This window comes from Oxyura jamaicensis, chromosome 15, assembly GCF_011077185.1.
Source record: "Oxyura jamaicensis isolate SHBP4307 breed ruddy duck chromosome 15, BPBGC_Ojam_1.0, whole genome shotgun sequence".
Lineage (NCBI taxonomy): Eukaryota > Metazoa > Chordata > Aves > Anseriformes > Anatidae > Oxyura > Oxyura jamaicensis.
Genome location: NC_048907.1, coordinates 13433784 through 13458829, shown reverse-complemented (window position 1 = coordinate 13458829; position 25046 = coordinate 13433784). Strand labels below are relative to the sequence as shown.

At 35.8% G+C, this 25046-nt stretch overlaps 1 protein-coding gene across 15 annotated transcripts in view; it reads right to left on the bottom strand.

The window, feature by feature from the left end:
• RIMBP2 (RIMS binding protein 2) overlaps positions 1–25046 on the bottom strand; it is a 151191-nt gene that overhangs the window by 92210 nt on the left and 33935 nt on the right. For 12 of the 15 annotated variants that reach the window (XM_035340803.1, XM_035340806.1, XM_035340810.1 and 9 more), the window contains exon 1: positions 11462–11575. The exons of 2 other annotated variants lie outside the window; for them this stretch is intronic. The gene's annotated coding sequence lies outside the window, so the exon portion shown is untranslated. Of the gene's footprint in view, positions 1–11461; positions 11600–25046 lie in introns of those variants that run through there. One more of the 15 variants, XM_035340800.1, reaches the window with a different exon arrangement.

Here is a 25046-nt window from a genome sequence, read left to right as displayed (position 1 = left end):
ATTTCTCAGTTCAGTTTACATACAGTACATAAACCAACTGTAAGTCCTTTAATGTGCCTGTCTAGTGTACCACAGCATGGAATCAGACATCCAGAAAAGTTTCACTAAGTGTTTGACTACATTCATTCTTGAAGGAGAAGTTGTGAGAAAATTACCATGTCTGTATCCTAATGAAAAAGTATAATTAGGTTTTATTTGTAGGTCTGAGCTTTAATCCTCAAGCCTTGCCTCCACTCAATGGATTTACCAGCTAATGATGATTTCCTTAACATCTATATAACTGGACTTCTGATACATCATTTTCTTAATGAATGCTTTGCTCCCAGATATTCTCCAGGAAGTTCTCTATAACTTTATTTAGTTATCTGTAATGATGTGTTTCTTACACCATGAAAATTTCTTCAGAAGCGATGAAACTTCAGTTCTGTTACTCTAGTTCAAGAGGGTTCCTGCATACACTGCTTTAAATGTTATAGGTCATGTGTTACAAGGTTATCTTATTCCAAACTGTTCAAATAAATGAACTGGAAAAAAAATATGGCAATTACTCTTAACTTCAAGCATGGGCCTATCTCCAAATATGGCTGAGAATGTAATTGTTAAACTTTTCAGGAGCTTAAATAAGCGTACACGTCCTCAGAAAAGCAGGATGTTAATTCATGATAATACACCTGGGCTTCCATTCACACCCTGTATGGCACAGGTAATTTTTTTTAGATCTCTTCCCAAGAGGAAACTGGATATTTTCAAATTCCATTTTTTCCTGAATTATGAAAAAAAAAAAAAAAGTTGAATTTAACATATTAAATATTTTAAACCATCTACTATTTAAATACAATTTATGTTCTCTCAAGTAAAGTTGCACCATGCTGGATTTCCTTTCAACAGGAGAGAGTAGTAGGCATAATGCTGTGCTTTGTAAATTCAGAACTGAATTTTCTTTCTCTGCAATCACCTTTAAATTTATACCATGAATTCTTCTCTAAGCAGCTGCAGAGGGCTAGCTACTAAGAGCAGGCAACAGCAAAGCCCGCCCCCATCTCAAGTGGGAAGTTAGGCTGCACACCATCCAAATGCCAAAGGCACAATATAGCATGCTCGTCCCAATTTCTTCATGTTATTTTGGTATACTTATAAAAACAACACATAACTCATTAATTATAACCTTTTGAGAGTGTTTTCCTTTCCCCCAAACTGTTAAAATTTAGTAGAACTGCAACCACAGTACTGATAAAACTATTTTTAGCCTTTCATACGCAGAGAACGTTAGGAAGAGTCTCATCTTTCTATTAATGCAAATTTATTTAACAGTCAGTGCAGGAAACTTTAAAATATGCTAATCACTGCTTCTTTGGACTCTAGTCTCAAATGTCTGAGGTTGTCTACCCATCACAGAGAGACTAAGCAAAGGGAACACTGTCTAAACTTAAAGTGTCAATAGGTATTCACATCTCTATAAAGTGACAGCCAAATATATCTTTATTGACACATTTATATACCTTACAAATTTTCACATTCAACATCCTTTTAATATTGATGCTCCTATTTCCTGGTATCTGAGCTGAATTGCCAGAGTGTGTTATAAATGGAAATGCTTTTGATAATCACATGCACTGTTTTTCTTTTTAAAGTGATTCAGTACTGATGAAAAGAGGCCAGACTGACGGCCCAGCAGATTGGAGTTCCCTGCTAATCCGCACAGAAAACAAGGCACTGTCAGGGCAGTAGCTGGGCCAACTTCCTTCCAGTACATCTCCATTTAAATCCATAAGAGAGAAAGAAAAACACATACATATCACATCTCTAAGTCATAGTCTGACTTTGCCTGCTCGTGTCCTTGGCCTCGTTAACTAGTAGAGAAAGTAATCATAGAAAATGATGCATTTCTGGGACTGGCCTGCTGCCCATGAACTGCTTCATAGCACTCTTTAAAAAACAAATGCAAGTTCAGCATTACACATCACTCTAAGGCCAGGATGTGCATCTTCAGTGTGCAGTTAAATGATTACATTGATTTTATCTAATAAAGAACTGAGGTAATGTTACTAGGTTTTAGTTGGCACTCCTTCTCTGAAAGCAAGTGATTTCCATTTGTTGTGTGTCCCATCAGAAATGATACAGGTTTCCTGCAGAGATTCGCTAAGATCAGAACAAATTTACCCGAGATGGATGCATAACTGTCAGCTTCATAATTAAAGATTCATATATAATTTATTAGCAATGTGGCTTGGAAATTTTCATTTTGGCATTTACTTATTTAACCTACAATATAGAGCAGCAAACCAGCGCCACATCTGAAAGACCAGGCATAGACATTTGTACAAACTACTAGTACCTCCTAATCTGTAAAATTTAACTAGGAATTTAAAGAACAAAGGCCCTCTTTTTAATGACACACAAATAAGCTAGCAACTAGGGAAGGATATGCTAGCACAGAAATCAGTAAACAAACAAAACCACAGGATTTCAAAATAACAAAATTAGCCCTGCCAGAATACCTGAGTAGAATTACATGCCTTAGTCATACAGCTACATGAACACAACAGAGTGATGTGGCCAGAAATGTGCTTCATTGTGTGATGATAGCTGCGAGTCTAACGGCTTCCTCAGACACCCTTTTCCCATTTTGCAAGTATAATCCTGCCTGCCTATCAGGAACCAGGGAACTGTTAGGAAAGAGATACTGGGTTATCCTGCTCTTAAAAGATATTCAATTATATAGCTGCTTTCTTATCCAAATGAAAAAAATATCTTAAATAATTAGCCTTGGATTTTTGGAGGAGACAGAAATTAATTTCCCATTGAAATTAATCCCCTAGTCTTCTTTCAAAGACTGGTCTGGGTCTGGAATTGCATTTCATCTTCTGTCAACTGAAATGATACCGTTGGTAGGGGCAGAGCACATTTCATGTTTGTGTTCACTTTTTATACAGGTTAAGATTTTTATTAATTTATTTATAGAATTAGTTGAATATATAGTTATATATATGATCTGCACATCATCATGGCAACTATGCAAAACACACCGTCTATTGCTACAGAAGGAAATAATTCAATCAAGTTTCAAAATACATTCACTAGTGGTCTTCACGTAATGCGCTTTTCTGTGAATCATATTCTGTTCATTTATGATGTTTAACATTTCATGAATTCTAAACAGCCACATAGAGAAAGAGTTAAATCATATTTTCCTTGCTCAAATGGGTAGTCTCAATTACATGCTTGAGACTGTGCTTTTACACCAAGATGCTTTTGGCTCTGTATGAGCATATTTTTAAAATGTATTGCTAATTATTTCTATATCTCATTATCTCCTTGCTATGTTGAACACGACTCATTTCTCTTGTCCACCCACTGCCTCTCAGGTAACAATGAATTAATGTGTTGAACGTATCTGAAACTATTACTTTTTAAAGAAGGAAAAAGCTTAACTGGTACATCAACTTAGCAGTGAAATTCCAAAATGAGATCTCATTGTCAGTAATTTAAGAAGTGATGCACTTATACTGCAGTCTTCCCCCCCCCCCAGTACAGAAAAGCACACGTCAAGATTTCTTCAAGAGCAATGCAGGTACTTTACAGACAGCTTTGTGCATGTGGGAAGAGTATGACAGAATATCCCAAGCAATGATTGCTTCAGAACTGATGTGGGTTTGTTTGGTTCCTCGTTTTAACCAGTGTAGTTAATTTCTCCCCTCCAAGAATAAAATAAGCTATACCAGGGTCTAGGATGGTGCACCACTACATGTAAATACTCCCCAAGGAGTCAAAATGTGGGCATTTATACAGAGGATCCTGCTGAATGTTATTCAACCTGCTCACAGTCAAGTACAGAGATGATGATGGGTGCCTCTCTCCCAGTGTGGCAGTAGAAGATAAGGCTGACGGCACACCTCCACACTTGTTAGAATGTCTTTACATAGATTAGGTACTGTTAGAACATACTTACACAGATCACCTACAGCCATACATACAAGGAGAGCCCTGTTCTGCAAAATCTAACACAAAATACTTTCTGAGCTGTGACATCAGCGGAATTATTTACAGCAGTAAATAACTAAAGCATTACATATACTTTCACATGCTTCTCTGATAAAATAGCAATATTGCACACAGCCAGTGTGCATGGAAAGTTTTCAAGCATCTGAAGACACTTATACATTCAATCTTAATGAATTAGAAACAGACATGAAAGGTTTCTTTGACAGGAAGAATCACAACTGCTGCTTCAAGTCAGAGATGCAGTCACAAAGCCATTTATTTAACCAGGACAAAGTTTCTATGCCTTTAGTAAACCCATCATGTCCAGTTCCCAGATTTAATCTCTTCACAGTTCTTCACACTGAAAAACAAACTTGTGCTATCTCCCAATATATAGAAAATGTTCCAAGTTGCAGGAACACTTGCTGGAGTGGAGGACTACAATACTTTCAGTTTTAACTTCAGCTTAATTTACTGTAAGAATAAAAAAATCTGGGACTGTAGTTAGTAGTTATGTAGTTACTTTTGATCTAAACACAGGCATAACTTACCCTGTCAGTTTTAAATCAACATTTTCAGTAAAGCACCTTTTGTATTTGGGGTTAGTACTAAGATCCCCAAATGTACGTGCAAGTACAGAATGGGTGCATATGAAATATGCCTAACTGCTAAGTACAGGTTGAGACTGAAGTTTACAAACTTTAGCACACAGTAATATCCTGTTCACACAGCTCCATTTTTCTGGTATGTTTGATGAAAGAAGAAAGCCCAGAAATAAAGTTTTATTTATATTTTTGACATTAAATACACTTTTCCCCCAATATGCCTTGTATCTCTGATGTATACCACCAAGCCACGGGCTCATCATAGACTAATACCCATATTCAGAAAGAGATTTAATTTAGAATATCTTTCTATCAGCTGTGCTGCCTTTCCAAGGTGCTGTACACTTTGTACAGCAGTAATGTTTGTGAACTCTGGATTTTTGATCCAACATTTCTGGTGGGTTTTAGCTAGTAAAAAGCAAGTCTGGCAGCTTTAGGGAGCCTTCTTACTTCACATCTAATCACTAGTATGTTCCCAAGACACAAATTGAAAAGTTTGTTCAAATCATGATCTATTCCACATTTATATGCTATTAGAGAGCAATTCAATTATTCATAGAAATAAAGCTGTATCTTCCTTGCACTACTCTTATTACTAGTATGTGGTTTACATTTTTTAATATCACTTGAATACTTTGTCTTCAAATAATTTACTGAACAAGAAGCCTTGCAAATGAAGCTACAAAATTCTGCAGTCTGATTCATTAAGACAAAAGTTAATTAAATCATGTTCTCTCCTCAGATGTACTATTTTTTTTAAAGATGATTAAACAAGAGTAAATATAATTACAGTAGGAATAAGGATAAGCAAAAAAAAATCATCTTATGCATTTTAGAAAAATGAAGTAATAAATCACCTTGCTCCATAAGCCTTTTGTTTTGCTGTCACTGATAATGTATTCAGATTCTTTAGCTTTCTTGTCAGATACAAGTATTACATATGTTAAGGCAGTTTAGAAGGAAACTGGGACTGTTTCAATGGACAGTACATTTAGGAGAAAGATAAAATATATGGCTAGACTTACACAGATGTTATCTTTTCAGACAGCAATGAGCAGAGCACTGGATAGTGAGATTTATATACAGTCTACATCCATTCAGATTTAAAAATATATCTATACGCTGGCTCATGAATAGAATCCCAATTCACATTCGATGTTCAGAAAATATTTTTTTTAGGGTAAATGGAACCTTTGAATGTTTTCAATGTTGTTTGTTTCTTTGCTGGATGCATTTAAATGACAGAATAGAAAATGAAAAAATAAAAAAAAAAAAAAAAAAAAAAGAAAAATGCCCTTAAAGCACTACCTGGGAATCTGAAAATCTACGCTCAGTTCCTACCTCTTTCCTTGTGCTTTCTTTAGACATTAATTGGCTCATTTGTTCTGGTCCTGACAGAGAAGTAGGGATAAGAACATTTCATTTCTCTTGTATGTTTAGACTGGATTCACTGCATCCATTACACTCAGATCATGCTATCTCCTAAATCTGCAGTCATGAAAACCAAGAGTCTAGTTTTTAAACTGAGAACCTAAATATGAGCACATCGTATATATTACAGGCCATTAGAAGTCCTTACGTGTGAATTAATGGAAGTATTCATCAGAGAAACAACTACAGACATATAGGACTTGAAAAATACAAGGTTTCCCCCCTGCCTCCCCTGAATCATAGCAAGGCAGCATTGCACCCACCATAGGCAAGAGTGCCCTGAGTCCGATAAAGGCCTGTCTCTCCTCTGCTACTCCTTTGAACATACGAGCAGGACCCCTCTCCCCAGAGCTTTCTTAAGAGCAGCCATCATGCACATACGCCAGGAATCAACCATAGCATCAGTGCTTGAGTGTATCTGCTCCTACCCGGTGCCCTTCCTGACCTGCCCTGATGATGGCTCTGACTAGTCCACCACAAAGAAAAAGTTTGAAACTCAGTTACAAGAATGTTTTTAATAAAAGGTCATATTTGAGTCAACAAACTTTTTAAACTGAGGGACTAGGAATGCTATGTTCTAGGAAAGCAAGAAAAAAGGTCAGTCTGCTTTCATGCTTACAAATTCAATTCAGTCTATTTTTCTTTACACTGCACAAGTCTCACAGTCTGGGGCTTTAAATACCTTTTCCTGCTTTCATTCATTCAGGAACATGACAAGCTGTTTGAACACTGATTAGAAAAAAAAGGTTTTTAAAACCATATTAAGATCTATTTTTGATGGGTGTTCTCTTCACAGCCTGTAGATAGGAAAGACTTCTATTATACTATCACTGTATCAGCAATATCAAAACCAAATTTACATTTGCAGAGGAAAGAGTTAATCTAGAAAATATCACCATAAATGGAAGGTTATATAACTAATTTAACTGATATGGGGAAGGATATTAATGATGGAATGGTAAAGGGAAATAAACTATTAAAATACCTCATAGGCTCTCACAGTGCCATATAAAAATGCTTAGAAGAGACCCCAAATTATAAAAATTTAAATTCATCATGTTTAACTGCAGCTTCCATCAAAATCTATCTACTGCTCTTGACCATGAATATTACTGTTCTCATGGCTAAGAAAACAAAACAAGCAAACAAACAAAAAAACACCACGTGCAAGGCACAGGAACGACAAGTAACCTTAAAAAATTCCAGACAGATAGGCTGAGCTGAAGTGTCATATCAGAAGCATTCACAATTTTTATTATTGCATTAATATCCAAACTCGTTCCTCTGCCATCATTAGGAGACTGCAAACAAGCTTTGAAAAGCAAGAAATGCTCAAAATATTTATGAATTCAATATATATATATGTGTATATATATACATTTTTCTTTTAGCCCAGTTTTTGCTTAGTATGATAAACATCTAGTGCTCTGACCTCAGTGAACAACTAATCTGAGCAAATTTTTCAGAAGCATGACAGTTTCCTGCTCTGGTAAAAAGGTAAAAAGGCTTACATGGCATACAGTGTGTAGTCTAGAGAAAACTATGTATTGCAAAAGACTAAAGCAGTTACAATTTTTCCACCATGAACATGTGCTAAAGGGTGATATCTCAACAAACTGATGTTGTTATAGAAACTCTGCTGACATGTTGCTACTATGGTGCAAGTGGCATTGTACTTGCACTAATATCCTTTTTATCAGCCTTAGTTCAAAATTCAGAGCACTTTAATTTACAACCAGGGAGATGCACGTCATTCACTGCAGCTGCAGGCAGTGCCAAATGCTGCTGTTGCCTGGTAACTCACAGGTAACTGGTGCAAGTCTGTTATATTTATGTACTCAGAAAGCTAATGACAGAAGACAAAGGGAACATTTGTCCGTACATAAAAAATTTGGCCTCTCTTTACTAAAATACGGGGTTTTCTTCTAGCAGTGAAGCCACCAGAACCAGAATGAAGAACTGCATTTACTTCTTCTGAATATAGTTTTGGTATAAATAACTAAAATTTATTGTTCCTGATATAGCTGCAGCAAATCATTAAAAAAGCAAATAAAAGTAAACATAAGTTAAAATTAGCCCCCAAAGTATTGTAACTACACTATGAAAGAAACATTAATACATACTTTTTTAGGAAATGCTAATCCTGGCATCAGGGTATCTAGTGCTCTCACCATCCACACTACAATACTACAAAGGACGCAGTGTTTTTAAAAAGAGGCTGGTTTGAGCATCCAGAGTTTACCCTTTATCCAGAAGGCTGCAAACCGCAGTATCCATTTAGCTTTCTTGTGCTGCCTCTAAATATTGACAAACCCAAGCAGCAAGAGTAGATTTAAATGGGCTCAAGGATAGTCTATTTTGGACTGAAATGAGCTGCTGAGAAACCATTTCTCTATTCTGTTCTGCAGACCCTGATCCAAGCCACTACTTTTTGTTCTACAACACAGCTATATCCTTCTTGAAAGCATGAGTTTTTTGTGTGACTGAATTAACAGCAGAATTCCCACTAAATGCAGTGGTATCTAGTTTTTGGCTCAAGCTGGTCTTTTGTAAGTGTATTGAGTCTGGGTCTACAAATAACCACCTAATTTTTCAAATGCCTTCTGTTTGGAGAACTACACACACTGGTAAAAGATTGACTTCAATTTTTAGTGAAGTGAAAGGCCTTTCACCAAACCTTAACATTCAGCTCACATCACAGCTATGTAATTATTCTGTTCAGAAGCAGAGATGCAAAGAAAGCATTAACAGCTGTTCAAAATATCGCATTTATGCACTTTTCTCTTGTCATATTAAATATAATTACTTCTGATGCAATCAAACTCATATCCTTCAAATGGATAAATCCACCACCAAATTTAGAACTGCAAACTTCAAATATCAGGCTCTTAGAGCAAAGCTTCAAGCCTTTACTTTCAGTTGAGTGAGATATAATGTAAGAAGGTGAGAACATTAGGTCTAAAAATGGTATCCTTTTTTGAACTTTCTTTAAATTATTGTGTTATTCAGTAGCTGCCAAGTCCTTTGGAGATGAACGTATCTATATATGAATAACATTTTATAACTCAGTCACCAAGAGCTGTGGATCAAGTAACTGACTAATATACATGCTCCACAGAATTCATCACCATTAGAAAATAAATCATAGTATCTTATTTTTCATAACACCTGCCAGTCCTGAAAGGTCTAAAGGACTCATAGTATGGACACAACCTCTAAGCAAATTGCCCTGCTGTTTGCCCAACCTTGTTTTAAAGAATGTTTTCCTCAGATCTAATAAGAATTTCCCTCGCTACAGCCTGTGTCTATTGCCTCTTCTGCTTTCACTGTGCATCTCCTCAAAGAGGCTGGTTCCATATTCTCTGTAGTCACCCATTAGGAAACATTTTTAGAAAAACTCACTATGTCATCCCTGAACACATGGCCCTCTAGTTTTGGGCAAAACATGCCCAAGCCAATCATTACTTACATGCCACTCAAAGAAGCACCACCATACTAAACATATTTGCTGAGATAAAGACTCAAGACTAATAAAATCATCTCTATCTTGGGCAAGAATGCATAGCAATGGTTGCCAATGTTGGGACATAAAGATCTAGAGATCTAGGGAACACATTTCAATTTTGATGTTCTGCTTTGTAAACTGAATTTTAAGATGTATAATTGGCTTAGCACTGGAGAATAATGTTATGCTATCTCATTTGAAAAGAATATTTATCAGAAAAAAAAAAAAAAATCCATCTGCATTAGGTTGACAAGCAAAGTCCTTAAGTATATACCTAAGTGGAAGTTCTGGAACTTTCAGTTCACTCTGTTCCAGATAATTCCAAATTCAAACAGAAATGATGTAAACTATGCAAGTTCATCTTGAACTAGTAGGTCTAAATACATTTCTGATGCTATACTCTTGATAAAGAGTAAGTTTTTACTACAGCTTGGTTCAGCTGTTAGTAAAAAGCAAAGCTCTAACAGATAACAGATGTTTTCTTGCCAAGTCACCAAGTTTCAACGTTTCTTTCCATTCAGAAACAACTGTTCTCCTTCCACTTTTACTAATCAATAAACAAAGTTATTGTAGAGATCTAAATTTACCAACAATTTTGTTACACTATATTGTTACGGAATTGAGTGTCAGTTGTGGTTTTTCTTCAGCATTTCCAAAGTGATAGATAAAATATACAAAGTACCTGCAATTCTAGAAGTTCAAATGAGGATTTTTATGTGTCTGCATTAGTGTTAGCATGCACTATTAAGTGCGAAGATTTGTTTCTTCAGCCAGTAGCATGAGCACCTGCCCATTGCTCACTCCCCCTAGGCATGCCACACTTCTCAACTGTGCCATTACAACTGTTTCTGCAGCTGCAGAGGCAACTGCATGAGGCACTGATCTGTGCTAAAAATAATGCTGTGTTGGGCAGGGGGAAGAAGTAGCTTGATTAAGCATGCACTTCTGTGAAAAGGACAACTGTGAAATTATGGCTTAGCTATCTCAGGCAACTGGCAAGTATTTTGATGATAACCCTGTACACAGTAGGTCTCCTCTGCTCACAGAGCTGCACTTACTGCTGAAAATTGACTGCAAAATTCAAGTCAAGACAACTAATTCAATGTATTTCCTCCAAAAAAAATCAGAAAGCTTGTCTTCTTCACAATATTTGTTTTCATTACCATTAAAAACAAACAAACAAAACCAGAAAATAATCACACTCTATAGTTTTACATTCCAAAAATAACCAAACTCCTTCATGTAATAAAAGCAAAAGCAGATAAAACAGCTATTTATTATAGAAAACAAAACATTGCATTCCATCTAAAACTCTGATTTTAAAAAGAAACAGAGATTTGTCCCTTCGTGTACTCAAAGGTCTTTTTACTTATGTACTAGTATTTTATCTAAAAGGAAGAATTCAAACCACATTTCTCTCCTCTCTGGAGGTTTTCTTCAGGTACACTAACATTATCCTATAGTTACTATATTTAAAGAACTCTTGCTATTAGTATTATTTTTTTAACTGCAAAAGGGTGCTTGAAAATTAAATAACTGCAAACACATAGAAAACTGACAAGAAAAATCTGCTAACATTAGGAATCAAGTGTCAGGATGTTTACAGCAAAGCAGATTGGAGTGTTCTGATCACAACCACATCAAGCATTGAATCCTGCAAGTTTGTATCCATGTAACCAGAACAAAATATTGCAATTCCTATTCATATCACATTTTTATTTGTTAAACTCTCCTTTCATACTTAAAATTATGTCCCCAGTACATACTTATATTATTTAACTACAGATCTACAATATTTTAAGAAATCAGTACAAAATTTACTGCTGTAACGATGGTGAGGCTAAACCCTCCTCTTCCCAAATGCCCCCCTCAAAAAAAACAACCGTGATGTTACTGCTCATGCAAGGAGGTTGGGGAGAAAGAAAGAGAGAAAACTTACTAGGAACTGCCAGTGATGATACTCTTGGTTTAATGTGGTGACATCAGACTTGGAAATCTGTGTCTCTTCTAAAAACTGGACCTGATCAAATGTTTTCTGTGATGTTGCAGGCTGCAGGCATGATGGATCATTTCCAAACTGTGTAGAATAAAACAAAACAAATCAAGTGACCAGCTTGTTTAAACTGCATTTGTACTAGCTGACTAGCACTTACTTTTCTTACAACACAGTGTTTCATTAACATATTTTTCATCATATGTTCCCCTGAAAGCTGCTTGAAAGTGATGATTAAATGTACATTACAGACAACAGAGGCCAAATGAAACTAATAAAGTCAGGCTTGCTGAATAAACATTTTGTCAGAGCAGACAACAAGACTGAAGTCCAACATAAGCCTTCAAAATAAACCTTACATAGCATCCCTTGCAGGAAATGGATTTCAGAGGGTAAAATTAAAAATGCAGTCTCAATATCTTCTCTATAAAACAGAGGCACATAGAACTAAGCAGAAAAAGTCTCACTAATATTTACCGCTAGAGTCTGCAAGTTTGTCAGAATCTTTTTGTATTTACAACAAAGTTCAAGCAAAGCTTGTACAAAAGTACCCGTGAAAGCCTGTGTTGTTTTGCTTGTTTGTTTCTTTTGGTTAGCTCACTTACACAATGCACAGTGCTCCTGAAAGAGGGATCTTTAGGGCTGATATTTCAAAGTTTTATGGAGTTACCAACAACATTTTCAAATTCCTTTTTAAGACAGGTTTGGGAATAACCACCTCAAATACACTATGTTTTCAAGGAAATATAATTTGAAGTGGCACATATTTCTGAGGAACCTTAAAAGATCCTGAGTTTGGGGTAGTTCAAAAATACTTAATCCTTTGCCTAGCGTTGTCTGTTCTGCTAACAATCAAACTACCACTTACAAAATGACTGTATAAAGACCATAAATAATTGAGATGGACAGAACCTAAAGTCACTGAAACCAATGCAAAAACTCCCAGAGATCTTTGAGTGATATCCTAATATGTTTACAATTTAGATTCATAACCCCAAATAAGATCAAACGAAGTGATTCCACTCTCAAGCAAAATTAGCTTTCTCTCCTAACACCAGAATTCAAATAAATTTTAGTACTACCTACAGCCAGCAAGTCATAGCATTTTATGTTGCTTCCTCAGAAAAGTTTTAAAAAAATAAATATATTTTAAAAGTAAAATAACAGTATCAGTACTGTGACAATTTCAAATGAGTTACTTTGATGCAAAGTCTAGCATGAAATGCAATTAATTTTTTCTTCCTAATGCCAGAAGAAATCGGTCCGTTAAATATCTTAATATATCACTGCTGAAGATGACTACATATAAGGATACCTGCATGACCGTCCACTTCATGGACAGTAACACACAGATAGGCTGGAACTGTTTCATAAGAATCATAAAGATCACATGCAGATTTGTTAAGATATATGTTAAGAAATATATTATCAGACTTGGTTTACAAGACTATAAATCAAGTGGTAGAATGACTTGTGTGCAAGGATACCAAATATGTGCAAGAAAGAAATTGTTTTTGCAGTATGGTTAAATCCTCTCTAAAATTTCAATTCAATAGAGCACTTCCAAAAGATGCACAATGTCAAGTATTTGAGCAGTACATCTGGACAGTAGATTTATAGGTCGATTCACAAACCGTCCCTTGAATTAAAACATGTACAGCACATTACTCATCACATACATACATTAGAAAGGCTGACTATTCAACAGTCTTAGGTGCACTGATTAAATGAACAGATGAAATATAAATGCAAACAACTTGTGTTTTCTTTTTAAATATTTTTCTCACTAATATGAAATAAAAAAGCTGAAGTACACTTAGATGCTCATTTGCTTTACACTTTTGTATTGTATTTTGTTACTAAGTTGCGACTTTATTCTGTTCAGAGAGTACATGTTTTTTTAAAATGAAATTTCCAGGCAGGACACAAATAAAATTTAAGAATAAAAAATAATTAAAAATAGAAAAATACTCTGTATGGCTACAGCACACCCATAAGTATTTAATAACACAGAGATTGTTTTTTTTTTTTTTTTTTTTTTTTTTTTGTCTGAATATTCCTTGCCCCATGTAAACACTACTCTCAGCAAAAGGGAGTCATCATTTTAAATCATTTAAGTGTTTCACAGAGATCAGTTTCTCCAATCCAGTTGATTTTTTTCTGCCCACAACTGAAAAGATTTACTAAACCGAAGTCCTCAGCACCCTGTTTGACCTTTCCATAACTATCTTCTTAATAAACTTTACCATGGTGCATCTGATAGAATTTAATTTAAACTTCATTTAGTATTTTTTAATTGGAAGATACCATAAGTTGATACAGTACCACACATGCTCCTAAAGAAAACAGAGTGTTTTTGCAGTTAGTTTCTGTAAGAACTGACTCTGTCCTCACTTTGCAACTCTGAACCACATGCTCTACCTTTACATACCTATTTCTCGGTATTCAGTCAAAATAACTGTGTGCAAAGGTGTCAGAACTCTCAAAGAACAGTTTTAGAAATAAATGCTGTTTCAACCACAATTGCAAAGCAGTAGGGTACCTTTCCATAATATTTTCTTTGGGTTGCATTTCAAAAACTAGAAACTAAAATAATCCAAGTTGAAAGATCTGCTGATTAATTTCAGCAAAACAAATTCATACAAGCCCTATCGTTGCAGAGATGGCTTCCTTTCAGTTACACAGAGAGATCAGGAAAGAATTTTGGAAATACTCAAACGCAGCCCACACAGTGTAACATGCCAGGGATCAAGCACATTGCACTGTGCAAACTGCAGGGGAGACATGACAACAGCTTCTTGCCGCCCTGCTAATAGTGCCTAGCCCTTGCCCTATCTACTCCTATTGCAAACCATCCAGTTCCTACCTCTGAACAGCCAACAGTTCCACCTTTCATCCTGCAATTGCCATATTTTCACATAAGCACCTTTGTGCTTCTTTATTATGCCCAGGAAGGTTCCCTGTGAGCATTTGCCGAAGCCTTCCAACTGTCGTCCTTAAAATTCTCAGAGGAATCACTCCTTGTTACAGGTATGTAGCATAGCTGTCTCTGGAGTCTGAATTCATGCTAAAAACCATAATGTAACAGAGAAGGGCCAACATCTTGCAAGCAGATTCATTGGCCTCAGTAGATGATAAGCATAAATAAGTGCTTTGAATATTTTAAAAGTCTTATTCTTCACTAAGACTGAAATCTAAATATAACTTTGGATAGGTCCCCTCCAAATGAAAAATGGCAAGGCATATGAATTGCATCATCTAGGCACAAGCTAAATATCAAAGGTTATTGTCTAACAGATTGTTCTGAGTTTATGATAGATACTTCCACTCATACCCCCACAATTCTATGTTTAAATGTCTTTACTTACATAATGTCTAATGTCTTCATCAGCACCAATCTAATTCTGATGGCAACTTCAAGGCTGTACTTCCAGGACATGGGAAATCACACTGAGAAGCCCTCATCCTTAGATTTCTGTTAGGCTTGGGCCTGGAAGCACAGGATCTTTCATTTATTCATGAGTTTCCTGAGAAGAACTAGTGGCTGCTTTGTGTCAGCTGAATAGGATCGTAATTCAATCTTCACTGGAACCTGCTTATCTGAATGACTCATTTAGGTGCAAGCTGACTGCTAAAGAACTCTGTTTCATAACAAGAGTATGTTGTTAAGGGGAGATGTGTTTTGAGAAGTTACTTTACGCAGTTTATGAGTTTATCAAGGTTTCTTTTGAGAGATCACATTATTTCTCAAAAACATAACCAAGTGAAGTGAGGCAGTCACACCTGTCAGTAATAGAACGCTGCAAGGATTGCATCACTGGGTAGTAGCATACTGTATGGGTACCCGCCTCGAAGATGCAAGCTCACAGCTGCATGAACACTAGAAAAAATTGGTCTTCCAACATTTTATATCCTTTATTGCACTCCTTTAAAAACCTCTTCTTGGTTACGCTTTTGTAGCTGATCTTTTTCCAAGTATTCCAGGGATCTTAACTAAGCTAATCTTCTTCCTCACACTGTCCCTATGCAAAACCTTTTGCTTATATTTGCTCATTAAATAATCTAAAAGGGATTAAATACACAAGATTCATTATTGGCTGTTAACTGAAAGCAGACATTACCATAAGCAACAGTTCTGAAGCCGTAACAGTTTAGGATGAGTGGTCCCCCAAATGGAGTAAGAGCCAAAAGCAATGGGCAACTCAAATAAACTGCATTGGGATATCCAACTTCAACATTACTTAGTTACTATACTACTTCAAAATACGGTGTTATAAATTATTGATATATCAAGATGCGGTACAAAGTGACATTTTATCACAGTCTGTTGGAGATCTAATTTTTATCAGTACAATGCAATTGTCAGCAAAAGGTAGATGTCTAAGTCTGAACACTGACATTCTAAGGAGCATCTCTACAGTCATGCCTTCTTTAAAGTTTCCTTAAAACTGTATGTCACATTGGAGTCTACAACACTATTTCATGCAGATTACAACATCCAATGCATTTTATGAGAGCTAACCCAATTCTGTTTGGTGAGTTATAAGTACTTTACCAAATTTGAAGACAAAACCAAAGCTACGAAACCAAATTACATTATTATTCCTTATTTGATAGGGTTGTGAAACAGTGTTTCAAAATTTAATTGGAAAGGTGATGTCAACTTGCCTCATACTTTGTAGTCCCTAACTACACATTAAGAATAATTCAGCAATCACCTTTGATCTTACATTGCAAATGACAGTGCATTGTGATTGACAAATCAGTAGCCATGTTACATGGAAGACAGGAGCGTTCAATCAACACAGGAGGCAAAGCGTCAGCAACTATGAAGTTATCAGTCTGCTGAGGTAGTTCTTAAATGCTGTATTTGTACTGAAAGACATTTTAATAAACCCTTCACAAAACATATTTCAATCTTTTGTCTTAAATTGAAAGGATTACACCCAACCTGCCTCTACTTCTAGTACATACCCTTTCTCTTCTGCCTCCAGCAGAGAAATAATCAATAAAATAAATAAATAAATAAGCAGTATTACATATTAGTAGTATTACATATAATAATTATGCACAGCTACACTGCGTGTAGGTCTGTGAATGTGTGCAGATAAAAATATATCCCAAGGAAGACAATGTATTTAAATTAATTACCAATTTTCAGAACCAGACCAGATCCAGGCTGAAGTTGATGCAATAGCATACTTCTCCTACTAGCTCATACAGCTGTCACAAGTCTTATGGAATGACATGGTATTTATGTCTCTTCATAGCATCATTTTCACTTGGGTGAAAAGAAAACCGTTTCCATGTTAAATTTCTTACTAAGATATAGTTCACTTTGTCCTTGACTGAAATGCAGTTCAATGACCATTGCTGATGTAAAGCCAGGGGTTCTTGCAAAACACCAAGAAACACAAAACTGAAGCTTATAGCCAGTGAAAGCAAAAATAGACTGCAGTCAGCCGACACAATTTGAAATTACTGTGGTTTGATTTGATGAAGGTCTGCATACTAAATATGATGAACTACTATTCTGAATTTGAAATGAACAAAACATTATGTGCAAGAAGTCATCTTTGTGAGCACAAAAAGTAAATGCTGGGGTACTTCATCTTACGTAAAAGACATCATGGCTACTTCCAGAACATCCTAATAGTTCCACCTAGGTCTAGAACAGAGCACTGATCCAAAACTGAAGCCCAAGGAAATATTAAATGCTATAATTTTCTAAGCACAACTGTCTGCAGCTTCTGGGTGTGTGTCCTTAGTTTCCTACCCTGTCACTGGCCCATTCCTGGCCACATGTAGTTTAGAAGGTCTGTCAGGGTCATGGGGCAGTAATTTGGCTGCAGGCAACCACCTTTCTAAATTACACACATCAACCCATGCTGTACTCTTTGTACAGTCTTGCTGCCAGAAAAAAAAAAAAAAAAAAAAAAAACTCCATGAGTTTTGCGGTTTTTTTTAAACCTTTTCAATGAAAAAGCAAAAACAAAACAAACAAAACTTATTACAACTCTTCATTATAACCAAGCCTTATCCACACGGCCACTGACACAGGAATACAATGGAGGTTAACTTTAAATGATATATACAGTAACAGGGGAGAGACAGGAGAAGAGGTAAGAAGCTTTCTACAACATCCAAAAGCTTTTATAATATTGCTACCTCCTAAGAAGGAAGCCCTGAGGAATTACAAAAAATAAGTGTCTGAGGAAGAAAAAAATGGTTATCATTTGTGAAATTATTACTACCCTTTACGAAGATACTTGCCATTAATCAAAGGACTCAATAAGCAAAACAGCATTGCATTTAATTTCTGAAGTTGTTCCCACAACATTGCAGACCTAATTTCTCTACTCTAAATGCGTTTTTCTCATCTGTTGCATTGTGCCCCTGACCTTGAACTCTAAGACCTGGACTTGGCTGCAAGAGCTGAGAGGATATATTCCATCAGATTAGAATACAGGGGGGAAACACGATGCAGGTGATCCAATAATTTTTGCATAGGTGAAGAATGTCAGTGTAAAGCTCACTAAAAATATGGAGCTGTCATGGAGAAATCTGAGTGGGGGGAAAGAAATATGAAGTGTTTGCCTGAGAAAGCCATGACTATTTTAAAATAACAGAACCTCTGTATCAGTGTGATGTTCTGATGTTTCTGTCAGAAACAATGAAAAAATATATATATGTATATATTTTGCTTTATCACTCTTGGATTTCTTTCCTTTTTTATTTTTATTTTAGCTCTAAGGTGAAACTGAGCTAACTGGTAAGTGTTCATTTAAACATGAAAATAAAATTTTGAAAGGTGCTACACTAATGATCTTAGAAATGGTCCACATACCAGGTTTGGTGTGGGAAAACAGTCAGAAAGTATGTGGAGTGTGTTAGACACAGAAGTGAAGTAAGAAAAGGAAAATGCAGAATGAGGCGAAAGTCACGTAGCCTGAAGATAAAGGAGGTATAATTGGGAGACTGGAAGGTTAAAAAACAACAGGTGCAGTTAGGCCTGTTGCTCATCCAGAGATAGGGCTGCTGCGCGATCACCCTGTGAACAATAGTAACGGCTAACGAGCAAACTTTGCCAAGTTGTGTGATAAAAGCATGTAGTTACGCTAAACCTATATAAGTAGATGGGTTAGACAATAAAGTTGCTTCAGCTACACACCAGCCTGGAGTCGTGTCATTCTTTCCCTTCAGTTTGGCACCAGCAGTCTTCAAAAAACATCTCATATGCCATCCAGAAAATCTAACTCTTAATAACCATTCAAACCATGTAACATATGTTTGTTTTAATATTCTGGTTTTAAGTTAAATACTATCCTCCATGCCTATTACAATGGAAAATATGGAAATACTTTGATGATATTTCTCCTATGATTTGAGAGTTTGCTAGTGTATCAAAGAATTCCTAGTTTTGTACTATTACTTCATATTTTGAAGGTACAGAACAAATTAATTAGCAAGATCGTGCCACCCCGTCCTTAATCTTATTAGAAAAGACTAATGGCTACGGAATCAAGTATTTCATAGAGATGACAGCTTTAACACCATTGGCCTTTGCATTACACAGGCTCATTTTGAAGTTTCAATTCCATTGTAGTTTCCATCACTAGTTTAATTACAGCCCTTAATTAAGTCCTTTCTTTAATCAAATTTATAGCTATTTCCATTCATTTATGACTGCATATAAAATAAACAAAAAAGCAACTTGCAAAACTATAAGGTGAGCATAAAAGCTTTCAACACATTTGGCTGGCCTTAACCTCTGCTCCAAGAACTGTAAGCAATCCTTCCTTTTAAATATCCACATGTCCTAATTTCGGTTGAGATAGAGTTAATTCTCTCACAGTAGCTGTTATGGTGCTGTGTTTCAGACTTAGGATGAGATTAGTGCTGATATGCATATGTAAACACTTTTCATTAATGAAAAAAAAAAAGATGTACTTTTCACAGTTTGCAGTAAAATGCAGTTTCGTTTTTTAGGAGGAGTTAACGTTTGAGCCTTGATTCCATCAGATCAAAAAGATCCTAATGTATATCTTACATGTATTTCTGTTCATCATGAACCTGAAACTCATTTCTGAACACTCCTTGAAGATTAATTTGGCCTTGTATATGCCTTTGCCTGCATCGGGTATGATGACTTAAGCACCTGAAGTTTCCAAAACATACTGGCTTAAAAAGTAGTTGCTGTTGCTAATATTTTTGGCATTTCAAACCTATTGCAGATGTACCCTGAAAATTATGCTGCTGTATATAAATCCCAACCTTTGACCAAGAAAGCCCAATTTTAATATCATTTTTGATGACCCTCTTCTCTGTACAACATCTATATAAGGAAATGTGTGTGTTTATATATATATATATATTTAAATTACTGTTTCAAATAAAAAGACAGTAGTCTTCCAATCCAAACAAAACCATTGTTCACACTTCCTAAATCAGACATAATTTTTAAAAACAGCTTTCTGGTAATACTTGTGAACTTAATTCCCTTGAAGGCACATATGCAGCAAACCTCAGTTTTCTTTTCAGTATAATGTATTACCTCTGAATGTATGTCAGTGGAATTGCTAGCTAAACATTCACTCCATAAATACTCTAACACATAAGCATTCACATGGTAAGAAAAACTTGTCAGATCTAAACAGAAAAGCATCGACATGTAATAGCTGGATATCAACACTGATAGCAGAATACTAAGTTTTTAATGTTTGGTATTTTAACAGAAAATAATAATAATTTTTGCAACAGTACTATTTCAAAAAGCTTTAAACCATTCTCCATTAACCTACAGGATCTTTCTTACTTGGTGGGCATGTACTCAGAGACAGAAGAAACACTGTCTTTGTTCCTAAGTTTCTAATGAAACTTTTAAGTATCTGATACTTCGGTGGGCAGAAAGGAAAACTGCTGGTCTGAGCTGACCTGATGAGATTGAATGCCTAGTAATAGCATCTAGCCATCCTTGAACTAGCTCCTCTACCTTAATCTTTTTTTTTTTTTTTTTTTTTTTTTTCCGTTAAAGAAGAGAGTCAGAAGCTAATATATGTTCTGTCCTTATTGCAATGCTGCAGATAGCATAGCCATATCCTTTTGTTATTTCTGTCATTTCTTTCTTCTTTAGCCCCCACACACTGAATCATTTTTTTAACCTGCCTCCTTTCCATCCTAAACTATCATTATTGAAACTTGTTTTCAGGCTCTCATCAGGGTGTTTCTTGATTAAGGCAAAATCTTTGCCAACCCAAACACACAATTTGCCCTTTTCCATCTGTGAAGCAAGCAGCTATTGTTACTATAATCTTCGTTTGTAAATTATTTTTGAGGATGTGCTAAGCAGGAATTGATCACTCCAGAATGCAAAGAGCTATGAAACACCAAATAAACCTGGAACAGTAAATTTTCCCATTGGTCTAGGCCCATTTCCACTTTTGTTTTGTTTGGTGAAAAACTCTCCTGTCGTGGTGTAACACATTTTTTGTAATTTCTTAATAAAGAGCCTATATTACTTAAATTCTCTATTCTATATTCTTATGAATAACTGATAAAGCTTTCTAGTGATATTTTTCTTTAAGATCTCGTAGAATAAATGTACCAAAAGCTAATTAGCAATAAAAATGAAAAGTGCCAACACCCTCTCCACATGCAAATTTCTTCTCAAATAAAATAAAATAAAATAAAATAAAATAAAGTGAGACCAAGGGAATCCTATTTCACTGAGCAAATTAACAAAAGGTCAGAAAGCTTGATCTTTGTCGCTGGTGTACTCTGTCTGAAAGCTGAACTGCCATTTAAATATTTATAAGGGAAAGCTGTAATTGCAGGTTGAGAGCTGTGAGACAGCTCTGCATGTACAACACAGGAAACTTTCAAAATATTCATGAAATGGAAGCTATCCCACCCATGGAAAATTTAAGTGAAGGAAAAGAGTATTAATTTGACATTTTAATCATTTCTGAATCAAGATACACAAGAAGGTGATCTGAAAACTTACTTGTGGGGTACAGGCATGGAACAGAAATTCAGGCTCATTGGCCACCAAAATCTGGTGAAAATAATAGTTTGTAATTAAATGACAGCCCAATGAGCAGTAGATGGAACCATGTCTCATTTTTGTGAGTATTTTAAATCAAATAAAGAAAAAAAAAATAGGAGAAAAAGCTGCATATATGACAAAACAGAGAGATGTTCCAAAACCGTTTTAGAACCTGCTGCATCTTTTAACTGGCCTTGCTGCTAGCAACAGTGCTCTCTCTCAGCAGATTAAGGATTCTTGCCACATAATCTCCCTTCCTGCCTGATTTTTAGTCCCTTTAAACTAAACATAGACTTGTCGTTCTAGTTTGAAATCCACTTTATTACAGATTCTTTGCAGGCAATTTATTCTATTTGGCACCATAAGCAATGCAAGAAGACTCAGAGAATTCAGTGTCAATTCCTCCTACAGGAAAAGACAGATAATATGAATCAAGGTGACCAGTCTACAACACACCAGCAAGATGTGCCATGACTGCCTATACTGCCATTCTTTATCCGTGCTCCCTTCCTTTTCACAAGCCCAAATATGCTTCAAACACATGATGAAGAGTATTTCCATTTTGGTCACTTAGCAAATTACCTTCCAGTCACATGAAACACCAGCCCCAGAATTACTCCAAAAAAGGCTGTGCAGACCACAGCAACCAAAAGACAAAATATCACAAGTGAGATCATATTTTGAGATGTTTAAAGAGCTATCTTGCAATAAGCCAGATGTTTGTAATTGCAAGATCAATTATATATAAACTGTTTCCATCAAAAAAAAAAATATGTGCAGTGACCTTGATAGAATCACTTCTTAAACATCTGAAGATGAATCTTTAGCTTAGACTTAAAGGCTGATAAGTACTGGGTTGAAATCAAATGTAACCTGTTGGTCCTGCTTACTCCACTACTTTAGAGAAAGTATAACTTCCTGCATGGTAATACATTCTAATTTTTCCATGACGTTGGAATTTCTGAAATCAAACTGTTTCTGAAATTCATATTATGCATTTCAAAATAAAGAACAACAATTTCCTCTTAACAGACTTTTTGGAGCATATAATAAAATATGTTTATCGGTAAAACAAACCAACATCTCAAAATATGCCACTGATGACACCTGGTGGACTTGCATAATGATTTCTACCACCTTTCTGAATATATTTCATGCTACAGGCACTGGATGTCATCTTTAAGACAATAGGTCATGTAAGGATCCCCATCACATATTGGATTCAGTATGAAATCCATCATTCCATTTTCCATTCATGGCCTTTCAAAGAAAAATGTTCTTGTGCCACAGAATTCAGAGATGCAAATGCCACTTCTCCGCACTGGTGCAAAAAAAAAAAAAAAAGAATAAAGGAAATTATGGAAGCTGCAAGGTATCATTGCCAAGTAAAGTCCTTGATCCAGAGTAAATAGTCTTACACGTTATCCATGAGCATCTTGCACTTCACTTGTCTGGAATGTCAGCCAGGAGGAAGGTTGAGTTAACTACATATAAGCACCTCAATTAATGAGATTGGACATGTTTTCAATAAGGGTTTTGGGGTTTTGTTTGTTTTGGTGAAGAGACTGCTTAAGAGTAAGATTTCTATGCCAAGTTACTTAGCAAGTGTTATGTGAAAAATCCACGAAGAATTATTATGGACGACAGCTATTTCAGCAGCAAATTGTTGGAGCCTGGAAGAAAATACCTGCAAAATGCAACTACAAATTTGGTCTTAGTTTTGTCCAAGCAAACTACTGATCACAGCCAAAGAAAGTATACTGAACTAAGAGGACCTTTGCTTTGAAGTATCTTCACGTTCTTAGAATTATGTCACATCATGTTCTTAAAAATTTCTACACCCACCCTCATCACTCATGCCATTTGTTAGCTTGATTACTTGAGCATTCATTATTCCAGTGTTCGTGATTCCAGCTTGGCATTTGTGAAGCATGAGAGTATTTGAAGATTGCTATTGCAGCATTCCTAGCTGGCACATCCATTCAAAGCATGTTCATGTGAAGACACAAAACATTTCCTTTATGCCAGCATTTTTTTTTCAATAAAGCATGACCTATGTCATTTATTTAAAGCAAACAAAAAGGAGTTCTGAATGTTACTGAAGCAAAAGAACTGATTATCTAAATTAATTTATATGAATTATATTTTTGCAGGAGAATGGGCCAATAATGAGATTGAAGGAAAAAGGCAATATTTTACCTAGCTCTAATTAGAAGATAACAATAGTTAACTCATTTTCCCACTTGGCCAGATGCCAGTGCCAGAGAAGTTTAAAATTAGATTCCATAGAGTAGGATTTGCATTTCACACAAATTACTGGACTCCTGATTGGTTCAGATTTCGATAACAATACACCTGCCCCACCTCCTACCAGGACACTTGAACCCATTTATAAAATCCACCTCAGTACTCTATGTTTTAGATGGGTCCTTCACAGGGTCTACCACCCTGAAGGAAATGCCCATGCAGTTTTTACATATAAAAAATAATGCAAAATGACTTGTGTATTGCCAGTGCCCTCTTCTGGAAGAGATAAGAATGGGACAGATGGCCGTAGTCCAAACTGTTCTGGGTTATCAGCTAACTGGCAACTGTTCTAGAGTTCTTGATTTTTATTTTCAAGGTAATGTTCTTGAATTTTCATTCTTGCTACGCAGTACATGTAGTAACAACTACAAAATGGCAGAGCAACAACAAACTGGTGTCAATGAGCTAAACTGAATTCTCTAAGAGGCTGATAACATGAGACCCTGATGATTTCAGCCAAAAACAGTACTTGCTGCTTTGGAAAATAAGCTCTAGTGATAGACAAATTATCAAGCTTAAAATGTGTTCAGATACTCATTTCCTAGACTGGTTGTGACAAGTGACCTTTACAAGTATTGCTTTTTCCACTAGTTTGGGCTGTTAATGTCTAATGTTGTCACCTCTTTCATTGCATCAATGAGTATAAATGAGTAAGAAATGCTTGTCATCAGCACAAGAATGAGATTCAGGGAATGCAGATCAACTTCCTGGCTCCACAAACTCAACCACTGAGCTTGGATAATTCATTCAGCCTCTTTGTAATGAGGAAGAAGTGCTTCAAGTCAAGCAATTTAGGAATAAACTGTAAGAAAGACATGGAACCACGCAAGTACCATAGTCATGATGGATTATACAAATAGTTCAGTAGGTAAAATAATATGGGCATGATATGTAAATTGGAAAAGTGGTTCCTAATTGTCCGTATCAGTAAAACCACTCAGTGCTGGTGCTTCATTCCTGACATCTCTGTTCAAATATCCTCCCAATCTTAGCCTGATGGAACAATCCCATTATGACAGGAAATAGAAATGAAACACTTCTGAAAATGCTAAGTTTAGACTGAGGGTTAATTATACAGATCTAGCTTCAGATGAATAGTGAACTTGATTGTGAATTGGAAGATTGTTGTTTAGAGTTTTAATAAATAAATTTAAAAATTAGAGCTCACTTGTCACTTGC